Raw genomic sequence first — 13,475 nt, 5'->3', positions numbered from 1 at the left:
ATGGAAAAAACTGAAATGAAAAAGTGATATATTTTTATGATGTAATTTTATAATATTTCGGTAAATTGATCAATAACCAGATGAATTAGTTGTGATGGGTTAAATACTTTTTTCCAACATATCTGCTGACAATTAGTTAATTGAATAATTGAAATTATTTTTAATATTAATTATATAGGTAACGACCTGTCATGTCAACGGTTCGACTTGACCATAAGATTTTTGAATAAAGTTTATGGATATTGGATGAGCAGTCTGAAAGATTAATTATTTCTTAATTATTTATAATTCTTACATCATTTTGAGTCACTTTGGACTAAACTATAAGTATTTAGACAGAATTGTAAATCAGGTAGGCTATTTGTGTATATTCCATATTTCAATTAAATAAAGGACTAATTTGTACCTAGTTGAATCAGTCAGGACAAAGTAGTATATTTGGATGAGAATTTGGACTAAACCGTGTGTTTCCTGATTTCATACTAGTAAAACAATAAACACTAAAAAGATAACGGGAACATGCGTTGAATATACACCTAAGAACCCAGTGATTTATACTGCCAAAAAAAATAAAAATTGGTATAGGATTATTAATAGTATTGGATTAATGTTCTTGATAATCAGATGAATATCTTTCCAATTAATGCCAAGGGATTGTGTAAATATTTTGCTTATTGATTATGTTTATCAATGTTATAAATATGGGTCTCAAACTATTACAAATGTACATCTAGTACTCACCTCGACGAAGGAAAATAAAAATACATCATTTACTTTGTTTGTGATGGCTACTTCTGATTTCAAGCGTTCGAGTCTTGTTTTCCTTCTTCTTACGGCTCTATTTTTCCTTAGCCAAGGTACTTTTTAATGATCAAAATGAATTGGTTTGATTATTTTTTGAAAAATGATATTGTAATAGTATGATTCTTCTCATTATCGAAAGTAAGAAATGACCTTTGTATGTTTTTCCTCTTATATAGCTAGCAGAGACATATCAGACTTAGGAGAGGAAATTGCTTTAGGGAGCAGCAATATTTACTTTTCAGGATGTCGCCCAAGAACATGTGAAGGAATAGGAAAATGTTGGTGTTGCGTTTACGAAAAAGACATGTACCATGGATGTGCCAAGGAGAAGGATGGGTGTATATCTAGATGCCATAAACCACCACAAAGAGCTTAATCATTAACAATTAGCAATACTTATTTCTATCAAAGTTTAATGGTAGTAAAGTATCCTTACTCGTCATCTATATTAGCTAGCATGTAATACATCTCAATGTTATCAATAAAAGGGAAAATTTCCTTAAGAAGTTGTAATGATTTTCGAATAAACGAGGTATGTTATGATTTTTGCTAGCTATAAGAACAATATTCCTAGTGACAAAATTTAAAACAACCAACGTTAACACTTTTTCCTTTCTTCATTACTGTTTTTCTCAACAAGTTACCAATAGCTTTTTTCTTCCATTTTCTTCATCTCAGGGGCTTGTGAATTGAGATTTCTAGATACTCCTAAAGGGATATATAATGTCTTGATAAAAGAAGATCTAGATATTTTTTTAAGGTTATAAAAATCCAGGCTATTGAATAGAGATATTAAGAAAATCCCTAGAATCATATTTTATTTGATACATATTTTCATAAAATTTTTGGAATCCTATATGTTAATGGGTGTAAACTGTGAAATCAAATATTTGAGGAGATTTTGAATGACTTTTTAATTCAGGCTTCAATTAAATCCTCCAAACTAGGTGATATTATGAGAGGCTTCATTTCTAGATTTTTTTCGTTTTTGATTTTATTTACTAATAAAATAAAATATCCTTTAAAATAATGAGGAAAAAAATAATTGATGTTTGTAACTTCCCAGAACATATAAAACTTTATTATCGTTTAATTTTGTATCTAAGAATTTACAATCATATCAATAAGAAAAATAAATGAGTTTTAGTCGTCTTTCTAATGATCAAAAAATCTTTTTTATTTTTTGATGGTATATTTATATGAAAGAAAAAAAAAACTTTAATTATGTTTCGATGGTAAAAAGTATCTGGTTTTTATTAGTTGATCAATATCGTTGCTACAATTAATATGCGAAAACTTTTTGCAAATATATGAGATTTTTCTCTACAAGTCTTTCATGAAATTTACCAAGTGTCTCTCGATGTTTGTTTTCCTGAAATCCTTCTTTTCTTTCTTTCTTTCTTTCTAAAATATTTATTTCTCTCTTAAAGTTCACGAACTTACAAAAACTCTCTTCAATTCTCTCAAGGTACAAGTCTTTGAAAATTTCTACGAATCTTAATAGGCTAATCCATGGAAGATTTGCTTAGACTTCCAATGAAAATTCACAGTATATGTGGGACTAATTTAGGTTAGATAAAATGCAATTGATTATTTTAGTTGATTTTATTTTTCCTGTAAAATTTAATTTTAGTTTCTATGGATATGGTAAATTAGTTCATTTTTCTTTTATGCACACTCTTTCGGTGATTTGTTATAGCTTGAAGGGCATTTATTATTGTCATTTATCTTTTCTCTTCAAATGGCGGAATAGGAATTCAGACATCGTCTTCTCAAATCTCATTTGATTTTTATGTGAATATATCGTTGTTTTTTTGTACTTATAATACTTGATGTTTGTGTTATTTTTTTCATGTTTTTCATCTCTAATATATTAGATAAATGCTATGAAACTAATAAATTTACTCCTAAATTTTTCTAAATGGTCACCTGCCTACTTTAACATAAAATGCATCTATTTCTAACATATCATTGTTACGTGTACTTATTTATTTATTTATTTATTTTTTGATGGGATGCCTGTCATAGGAGACAAGCCAAAGCAACAATTAGAAAATAAAAAAGAGGAAAACTATAAACTAGATAGAGTCTGCATTGATCAGAGAGGATGTGCAACAAAGTTCGCATCTTTGTTAAAAAATCTGTAGTTGTCGGTTGAGTTTTAGCAATTGTCATAATTTCAAGGATGAGCTGAGCCATCCTCTAAGGGATTCGATAAGGTAGATCGGTAAACGCCTGAACAATAGCTTAAGGTTCCCCTTCCAAGTCTTTTTTTTTCTTTTTTTGATCGGTCAATAAGAAAATTTATCAAAGAGGAACTTAAGAGGAGTACCTCAACCCAATGAGTACAACCGAACAAAAAGGGAAACCAAAAGGGGATTCCAAAACCAAAAACAAACAAAAGCCACGAAAATTACGGATGCCTATATAAGGAATCACATAAATAAATCAACATATTTGGCGTAAGCCCTAACATCCTTGTGTTCCTTTCGGTCCAAAAGAAAGCTTGTAGTTTGACGTCTCTAATGAGGCTTGCCAAAGTTTTCTTTTTGTTATCAAAAGTTCTTGCATTTCTCTCTTTCCATATGCACTACCATATAGAAACCGGGATATTATTCCATATTATACTAAGCCTTTCATCTACCGAATTACACTTCCGAGCCTTCATAGATGTAACAACACTAGGATCATATGTCCACTGAAAGTGACATCCTTCAACAAAAGAATCCCATATTCTCCGAATTCCCCAACATTCATAGAACAAATGCAAGCTCGATTCATTATCTTTCTCACAAAAATGACATTCACTAGTGACATCCATACCTCTTCTTAAAAGTTTCTCCACCTTCATAATCCGATCATGAGAAAGAAGCCAAAGAAAGAAATTGATTTGGTACGGTTACTCACGGCTCTAAACAATATTGGTTGGATAATCCGGCTCACCTTGATCCCCTTCTTCTCGAATTCCATCCAAACCATATATTGACCATGTTCACTTCCAACCCATATTTGGGTATCCATCACACCTTGTTTGAATAGATATAGAAGAAATAAGGTTAGATATATCTAAGACTACATTTGAAATATTTTGAGAGTATGTTTGTCTAGACATAAATTTCCATCTTACGCCACCTTCCTTAACTTCATACATATTAGCCACCACTAACTCTTTTGTTTTTTAAGATCCACAACCCAAAGGAAACGCATCACACAATTTTCCATCACCAATCCAAACATCTTCCCAGAATTTAGTTTCATTTCCCCGCCAATTTTGAATCTTATATTTTTATTGAAATCTTCAAGCTCTTTGTAAATATTAACCATGAACTACCGCATTTTGAACCTTTGGGTTGTAGAGTTTCCCACCGGTGGACGTTTCACCACATTTCCCAACCATAGTCTTTCTCCACAAAGCATCTTTTTTTAATCCAAAACGCCACCACCATTTTTTTAGCAAAGCCGAATTCACTTGCTTAGTCCTCCTAAAACCTAGACCCCCTTTCTCTGTTGACCATTGTCCACTTGACATTATGAACCCTTTACTTGTTAGAATTGTTATCCCATAAGAAATATCTCACAACTTTATCAATTTTCTTCGACACGGAGCAAGGAGCTAGAATAATAGAGAGGTATTAAATTGGTAGGCTATCCAAAACACCTTTGATGAGAGTTGACTTACCTCCTCTACAAAGAGTTTTTTCGTTCCAATAAGCAATTCGTTTAGCACAAGTTTCGAGAATTTTTTCCCATTTTTGTAAATCTCCTACTTGTCTCTCAAGGGAAGATCAAGATAAACACAAGGAAAAGTAGCATTCTTGCAACCCAACATGCTAGCAAAGTTTTCAATTCCCTCTTCAAGCGCGACCCCAAATAAACTAGTCTTCAAGAAATTTATCTTCAAACAGGAAGTCAACTATTCCCCTTGGAAGATAATCTGGGAAAAAAAATAATCTGGGAAAACCTCATTATAGAGAAAGTATTTTCTTCCAGCAGAAAACTATTCTCTTCTGCAATGTCTTGGGAAACATGAGACAAGGTCATTGTTTCACTGCATAAGTGGTTACCTTGCAAATCTCTCATAGCGACATCACAAGTGTCCATAACATCGCTGTATTCAGCATCGACGTTAATCTTGATCATTCCAGCAGGTGAAGGTTACCACATGGACACTATAGTTTGACTACCTATTTTATTAAACCTTATAGTCATCTCAATATTATTGTCTTCTTCATAGTAATAAAAGTTGATAAACCAGAATAATACATTTCGAATAATAGCTTCAATTTTTGTATTTTTCTTCTCATAAATAGGATTATTGCGGCCTTGCATATTACTCCCAGAGTCCCGGTATACAAGCACCCGTGCAGAATGCAATTAGAAGCCATCTTTACAAAGAAGATATCAATTGAGGCATCTCAATTAACATTACTACAGGTATTTTATTGTCATCAATAGTCGAAATTATAGAAAAACGTTTGTTTTACAGAGAATCTAAAACTCCATTGTGAACACATAAATCACGAGGGCTAATACGTGTTCACAAACAATGTTCGCACATTCTATAAACTCTTGAATTAAATGGCACATGCATAAAATAGATGATACTATCGGTTCATCGACTCAAAGCCCTCGGGCTCATCATTGCCTAGTCGAATAATATCAGGAAAATGATCGTATGAAGAGTAAGACTACCAATACAAACATAAATACGAATCATAAGGGATATGCGATGAATATAAAAGTGCTGAAATATAAATAAGATGGAGATTTACGTGGTTCGGCACTAAGGCCTACATCCACGGGGGTTGGTGTTTCACTATGTATTGAATGTTTACAAAGACGAATGAATTTTGAATATACATTAGTCTGCGGAAGCAGGGGATTTACTTACTCTTTTTATTTCTCTCTCTTATGTTCTCTTCTAAGGATTGTGGATTGGTCGATCCCTTTTCTCTTGGTGGAGAGGGGTATTTATAGGGTTGAAGCGTGGGTCCTACTTCTGAGAAGCCGTTGCAACCTTATCTTCTTGTGCTTTGTGTCCATCACGGAGAGGTCTTCGTCCTTTACAATTCCCCCTGAGTTCCATGCTTGATCACGAAGGGTTGTCCTCGTTCGTCCTATGGGTTGATTGACACGTACACTGCTCAGAGTGTTTAATGCGGGTAGTTGAGACGTTTGCTCGTGTCAGACAAGTGTCTTCTGCCCCTGTCACATCCGTGTCAGTCAGATTTCTCATCGCCGTTGATCTTGGCTCTTTCTGGGGATAAGAGAAAGTAGATCTTTGGGAGCTATTTGGTGCTCCGCAGTAACATCATACTTCGGTACACCTTAATTTTCTACCGTCGAATTATCTGGACAAAGATCTGATGCTGATGGGACATGCTTCTTGGTTGTAAGCATGTCTCATCATGTTTTGATGATTTGATTCGCATGCCTTCCACGTGTTTCTTCATAAACACGTGGCTGATGGTTAAATATGTACACACATCCATAACAATGGTTCTTAAGTTTTCTATTAGATGTTAGACTTACCAGTGGAGTTTTCTTTGGGGTCATATGTATGTTATCAATCAAGATTTCATGTTCTTCTTTTGAAGATATGTTTGTGACCTCAAGGCACCCTAACTTGGCGGTTTAAACAAGTCGCACAGTGGGGTTTTAATTAAGACCCACACAACTTGGGTCTATCATTAATTTTTTTCTACGGTAGGTTGCAATTATTAAGAAGGTAGGATGTATTTAGTCACGGCCCTTCAAAATGGCGTACCTGTAGAAAAAATAAGTTATGATTCTGAAAACAGCAAATAGAAGAAAGAAAGGGATATTAATATATATGTAGCCAAAGAAATCAGATAGGATGAGTATGACTTACCAGTAAATAAGTGATGGGTACGGTCACTTCCTTCAAATGAGACTTAAACGCATGCCTAGAACAGATGATTACTAGTCACGCTTACAGAGCGGCTTCATTGCTTACTTACCAATAAGATGCAAAATTTGTCGTACAAGGAGCATATGTAGCTCCAATTAATGTTTATGCTGATTCTTAGGTTTCTTTTCATAGATACAGGTTATAGATGTCCTAGAAGGATTCATTGATATACAGATGCAGCGCATTAGGTCTCTGAAGTTATACCAGTTTTTATATTACGATCAAGATTTTTTCTTTTTTTTTTGCTTAATCACACATTTTATTAATTGAAAGGCAAAATCATTACAAAGTTTGAGACCAAAAGAAAAACAAAATGACAAAGCCCAAATGACCAGGCCCAAGTTTTCCTTAACTAAGCAAATCTGTAATAAACAGTGCCAGGCATTTCTACGCTTTAAAAACAAAGGTCTTCCCGTGTGCAGAACTCTCTCTCCTGCATTCAATTCTGCACCCTTTTCGGCCAAAGAATCTGCAGAAAAATTAATTTCACGATAGCAGTAAGGGTGCACAGGAACCGAGCCGGACCGACAGACCGCGCCGGAACCGGTGGAACCGTACCTGATTTTGGACCGAACCGAGGAACGTGGTACAGGTACCGGTCCAAAAAATAGGAACCGGGGTCTGGGGGTAGAGGTACACGGTCCACTACAAGTACCGTGCCGTACCGGACCGAAAGTACCCAATATTAAGAGCCGTTAGATTTAGGGTATCATAGATTAGTAATAGCCGTTAGATTAGAGGGGGTATATAAGCCAACATAAAAGAGCTAGGGTTTCTCTTATCAGTTTCCTTTCTTTTTTTTTTCCGTCTCCTCTCTCTGAGAAGGAGAAGAAGTCAAGAACCCCATTACTAAATCAATCTTCTTTGTTTCAAATATTCAATCATCTCTTAATTTCTCACTCTTAGAAATCAGGTTCGTCATTTCTTTTGATTTGTTTCATCTTTTTTGTTTAATTTGTTTTTAATTTTTTTATGCCTGTGATTGACGGATTTTTTTCTGTTGTATCATTGTATCAAGATTCAAGACTTCAACTCCACGATCTTCATTACACCACCTCTTGATTTTTATTTTTGACTACTGGGTTCATTAAATCTCGATTTGGTAAGATGCAATCTAGATTTGTAGTTTCCAGATCTAATGAAATGAAAAAAAAAATTAGTTGATGTTATTTTTGTCTATCCTGAAAGTTTCTATTGATCTGATGACATGAATGAATTACCAGTGTTATCATTTTGAAACCCTAAAGCCCTATTTTTCCTTTATTATGAATCATTTCTTCTCATTGGATAATTGAATCTGCTTTCAGAAAATTTCTTAATTGAATTTGTGTTTTCTGAAATGCTAGTATCATTTTGATTACATATGTATCTAGTGTTATAGACTGAATTTGTTGCTGGATTTAATAGGTTGTTCTGCTTAGCAATACCGATGTGCATGTGCTGCTCCTTCACTGGAAAAACTCGTTGAGATCCGGTCTTACAAGGTAAGGCTCTCTTTTTTATGCCAATTGTTTTGCTGATTTGGTTCAAGTTAAAAATCTTGGTAACATCTAGTTTCAACAGACAATGGATACCAATTAGATTTTGGATTTATGGATTCAGCTTGGTGTTTTGAATGCATGTTGTTTGTGTTCTTTAGATTTTTTTCCAGCAATGATTCATGTTTGAATTGTGTATATATTGTTTGTCAGTGACCAATCATTCATGGATGCATCAAGTCCAGCTAGGGATCGGAACATAATATGGTGTCATTTCACTAGGAGAAATGTTGCAGAAGCCACTTGCAATTACTGTGGAAGGATATATAGGGCTCACAACTGCATAAATGGAACAGCAGCATTGTGGAAGCACTTTAAGAGATGCCCTCATAGAGCTCGCATAATTAATGCTTAGCACTAGGCTTATATCCTTAAACTTAGTTCTATCCAGGGACAAGCCAAAGCAGTGTAAGTAAACCAGGGGCAGGGCCAAGTCGTATGAAAGAGTTGATGTCAAGGAGTAAGAGGTTCAAGAGCAGCCCAAATGATGACATGGGAAAAACAGAGTTGGATAGATATTTCATTGACAAGTATGAAGAAGGTGAAGGAGAAGATGATGATGAGGAGTTTGACTTATTGGATTGGTGGAAGACCAACGGTACAAAGTATAAGATACTTGGACATATGGCTAAGGACATATTAGCCATTCTTGTGTCTTCTGTTGCCTATGAATATGCTTTTAGCACATGAAAGCGAGTCTTAAGTCCTTGTAGAAGCTCTTTATCTACAAGGACAGTTGAGGCATTGCTTTGCACACAAAGCTGGCTAAGGAAGCCAATACAACTTGATCTTCTATCTGATTACATACCAGATGATGATGTTGAACTTGAAGAAGGTAACATACAATTGTAAAAACATATACATTGCTGATATACATATTACATTATTACTTTTGTTTGGCAATAATAGATATAGACTAATAGTTACTAACTGCTATTTTTTTTTTGCAGCGTTACTTGGTCCTATCAACACTGATGCCACCACAAGTGTTGCTGACATGGATTAGAAGATCAAGATTCAAGACTACTGCAGCACTAGCTGCACTGCTAGTTGTTATTTTTTCATATTTTCTCATTTTCAATACTTAGTATGTGTGTCTGTGGCTACCGCCTACTGCTACTTGTTCTTTTTTCGGATTTTCAAGACTTTAGTGTGTGTGTTTGTCAGTTTGTGTGCTACTGCCTACTGCTACTTCTTTTTTCAGATTTTCAAGACTTTGTTTGTTTGGTTTGCTAGTAACATTTCTACTTATTAGTTGGTGCTTTGTTTTTTGATTGAGATATTACTTAATATATTGAAAAATAGGTACTTATGTTGTGAGAAAAAAAGACATATTTCTGTCTGAAAAAGTATCGACTCGTACCAGAACCGTACCTGGTACAGGACGTGTACCGAATGGTACCGGAACCGAGGTACAAGGTACATGTACCGGCCCAAAATTTTGGAACCGAGGCTAGAGAGGTACAGGTACTTGGTCTCTTCAAGAACCGAGCCGAACCTTACCGTATGCACCCTTAGATAGCAGTGTTCAAAAATTATATCTTCCATTTGCCTTGTAGCATTTCTCCATTTTTTTTTTATGAACCAAGGAACCGTTCCTGTGCCGAACTCATTGATAACCGACTTAGAGTCACACCTGATGATTAATCTTGTAGCATTTAAGAGAATAGCCCATGTGAGTTATTCTCTTAAATGTGAGTTGAAGAGATTACGATCAAGATTCAAAGTCAAAAGTTATGCATTATCATGTGAGTTGTAAATACTGGCTAAAATTCCTCCAGCTCTTTCAGGGAAGGGAAATATTCAAGTTCATAGTGGTTCATCTACATATGTTAGATTGTGCTTATACTTTAACAAGCATCAGATTAAAACATGTCATAGAAAATGTTTGGAGATTAGACAAGTTAAGTATAGAAGAGTTACAGGACACTTGAACCAACGAAGAAATTCATTTAGCAACCTTAGAAATGCGAGACTCAACTTTCACAGATAAATATTAAAGCAGATGCACATTCAAGAGATGTCACCTTTAGTGTTTTATCAGAAATAAGTTTATTCATAGATTAATTATTATGCCTCAAGTTTCATTTCAGAATAAAAAACAACATTACCGGATGAGCCACAGGACATGTTATGCCCAAATGAGCTAAATGACAATCGCATGAATCGAGAATAATTCTCAAAAAGCCTCGAGAATGCTATGCAGTGGGCCTATTAATTGGTCAAAGTTAAGTAATGAGGTAAAAGATTCTAAGTGAGCTCATTTATTAGTATCAAAATTAATATTTCACAAACCAAAAATAACTAATAGGCTTTAACTCACAAATGCATATAAGCATAGGGTCTTAGTAATTCAAACTCAGATGGGGATATAAGCAAAGTAAAGAATGCTAATCTTTCAAAATTCAAATAAGCCAGATGTTGTAGTTTAATATCAGGTCTTTCATTGTGGATCAGCCGTTTATCATCAACATCAAAGTTCAACTGAACATGCACATATCATGGAGCTAAGGTAGCAGTTGTTCTGGTCTAGAAACCGGTTTTCTAAGGAATGTTCTTCATTCTTTGAGCGTAAGAGGTACATGCATAGACAGATAATGGTCAAAGTGGTTATGGGACAAATGAAATCCTAAGCAGCTACATAATAGTTTCAAGAAATTGAGATTATTAATTACAAATATTCAGCAATCACAGATAACAGTCAAAGTTAATTCCTAAGTTGTCATTAACAGGTAAATATTATGCATCGGGCATGTTGGGCTTTTAAGATCGAACCTCGAGCATTCATAAACTAGATTCTGCTTGATTGAGTTTGCCATTCTCAACATATTTCATATGTTCAATTCAAATGCTGCAAGCTAAATCAGTTCTTGCAATAGTTTGCACCAGCTATTTAGAAAGTGTGCTAAAACAATAGGAGGTTTAAACAGCATGGGAAGTATATTCAATACTAAAATGCAACAGATTACATAGTAAAATAAACTTATTAGGCTCTCAATCAGGAAATCAAAGAGAAACTAAATCATTCAAGCACTTAGCAATCATGCGGAAAATTGAAAACCAGATAATTGTTCCCCACCTCATCATTCTCCACGACTAAAGCAGGATAAAAATATGAACACCAGATAGTTTACAGATATTTTTTCTTTTTTTTCTTACCGCTTTTGAGTATAGAGTGAGCTTCACTGGTCAAGAATGGTGGGACCTTGAACTTTTCTTTAATGATTCTTTAATGCTGGAAGAACAAAACAGAATTTCAATGCAGAGGAATAGCAGCATTATATCTATGAAGATCAAGAGCAATTCGCTTGTTACCCTCCAACCACTTGGTCAGCCTAGAACAAGTTTTTTTCTTTTAATATATTTGTGAACATGTAAAATGTACTGGACATGCTGGTTATGATTGTCTGATCAACCATCTTCTAGACCACATGCATAATGAGATTCTCCGAGTTTCACAAATCATGCACCACATTGATAACCCACGAGTGATGTCAACAAGCAACCAGTGCATGGTTTGTATTCCAGGGGTATATATCCTTGGTCTAAATAAAAATACCAGAAACCATCTCATGAAACTGCATGTGACAGACTTGACTACTGGAGGTCCATAATTTACCAATCTATTATCTCAGACAACATATACAGGGACGAATATTACTAAGTAGTTATACCTGTCCAGTTAACATTTCATACAAGAGTACCCTGACGCTCCACCAATCTGCATCTTTCTTGTGCCCCTTAGACTGCAAGATTCTTGAACCATGTATCCTGTTGTTCCACACATTAAATTTGATTGGCTCGATTCATTGATTTCTTTTGCCATTCCAAAGTCAGTTAGCAGAACCTGTATGACAGGATTAGGATTAAGAACAAGATGTACTAATTCTAAAAAGTATGTGAGCAAATACACAAAAGTAGAGCATTTTGAACAGATACTATGGATGCACCAAAAACACGATACAATGTATCTGAGCACGACCTTACATGCCCATTGCTGTCCCTAAGGATATTTTCAGGTTTAAAATTCCGGTGCACGATTCACATCTCGTGGAGATGTGAAACAGCTGACAATATCTAGGCAGTATAAACCCTTGGTTGATCCTTACTACCGAAGACATCCCTAAAGCCAGTATCAAAGATAATAGCTAGTGCTGCAAATGGTCAAACATAATAATATACCTTAAAATTCCCTGCCGATACAGATGAAAGAAGCGACACCATCCATTTATAAAATCCAGGATCAGGTACAGCTTAGACTTTATCTGTGATATATATTTAATCCTTCAGTCCAAAATCCAACAGATATGATACCTGTATAAAGTAGAATTTGATGTTGTTCAATGTTTTAGATAGACATTTCAAAATTGTAAGTTGAATTTCTTGTTTCTGTATTTTCTATGACACTGAAATTGACCGAATGTATCAATCTTACCTGAGAACATGGATGTTCAACTTCAAACATCTTCAAAAGCAAACCCCAAAGCAAATATCCAGTAGCGTTACTCATACGGTCCTCATACTAAGATTTTGCAAGTTAACCTTCATCAGAATCAGTATCCAGTACCAAACAAACATACAACTCCTGTAAAATAAACAAACTTACTTCAGTATTCCATTCCAGAAACACAACCAATTAATGAAAATTTCAACTTACCTTACTTTTGTAAGGCGGATAGCATATGGCTGGACCAACTCTTTCTCTCGTTATTCTTCCACTTAGATCCTGAAATTGATCTAACAACAGCTCCTCTAAAGAATGACCCAAACTGCGATCAACAGAAAACAAAAATGCTCATCAAAATGCAAACAATTCAGAGATCAATGAAAAACAACTAAACAGGAGACATCCAATTCAGTCTGCTATCTGGTGTTAAAACACACTGCTTTACCAGCGAAACCACTGCATCACCTCTCCAATAACTCATCTTGAAATTGCATATAAAAAAGTAAATTCAAAATTTTACTATACCCCTCTACTATAGTAGGAGAAATTTGGTCTTTGATTCAGATATAAAAAAGTAGCAATATTCAAAAAATTTCTTATACCCCCAGCTTTTTTTTTTTTATTTTTTTGCTTCATTCAGATATGTGGACCTCTCCAACTTTACCTCCACCAAGGGAAATTTATGATGGGAATATTGACGACGAGCAGTTTTGTCCGATCTATAGGTATTCTACGTCTAAATTCCGATTGACTG

At 34.8% G+C, this 13,475-nt stretch overlaps 1 long non-coding RNA gene across 1 annotated transcript; it reads left to right on the top strand.

Moving 5' to 3' along the window:
* Nucleotides 1-732: 732 nt before the first annotated feature.
* LOC113337714 lies at nucleotides 733-1,333 on the top strand. The gene is made up of 2 exons (XR_003354397.1): nucleotides 733-857; nucleotides 981-1,333. It is a non-coding gene; the product is annotated as an uncharacterized LOC113337714 (long non-coding RNA).
* The last annotated feature ends 12,142 nt before the right edge of the window (nucleotides 1,334-13,475 follow it).

Source organism: Papaver somniferum, unplaced genomic scaffold, assembly GCF_003573695.1.
Source record: "Papaver somniferum cultivar HN1 unplaced genomic scaffold, ASM357369v1 unplaced-scaffold_175, whole genome shotgun sequence".
Taxonomy (NCBI): Eukaryota; Viridiplantae; Streptophyta; class Magnoliopsida; order Ranunculales; family Papaveraceae; genus Papaver; species Papaver somniferum.
Note: the sequence above shows the minus strand (reverse complement) of the source record. Positions and strands in the feature narration are given on the sequence as shown.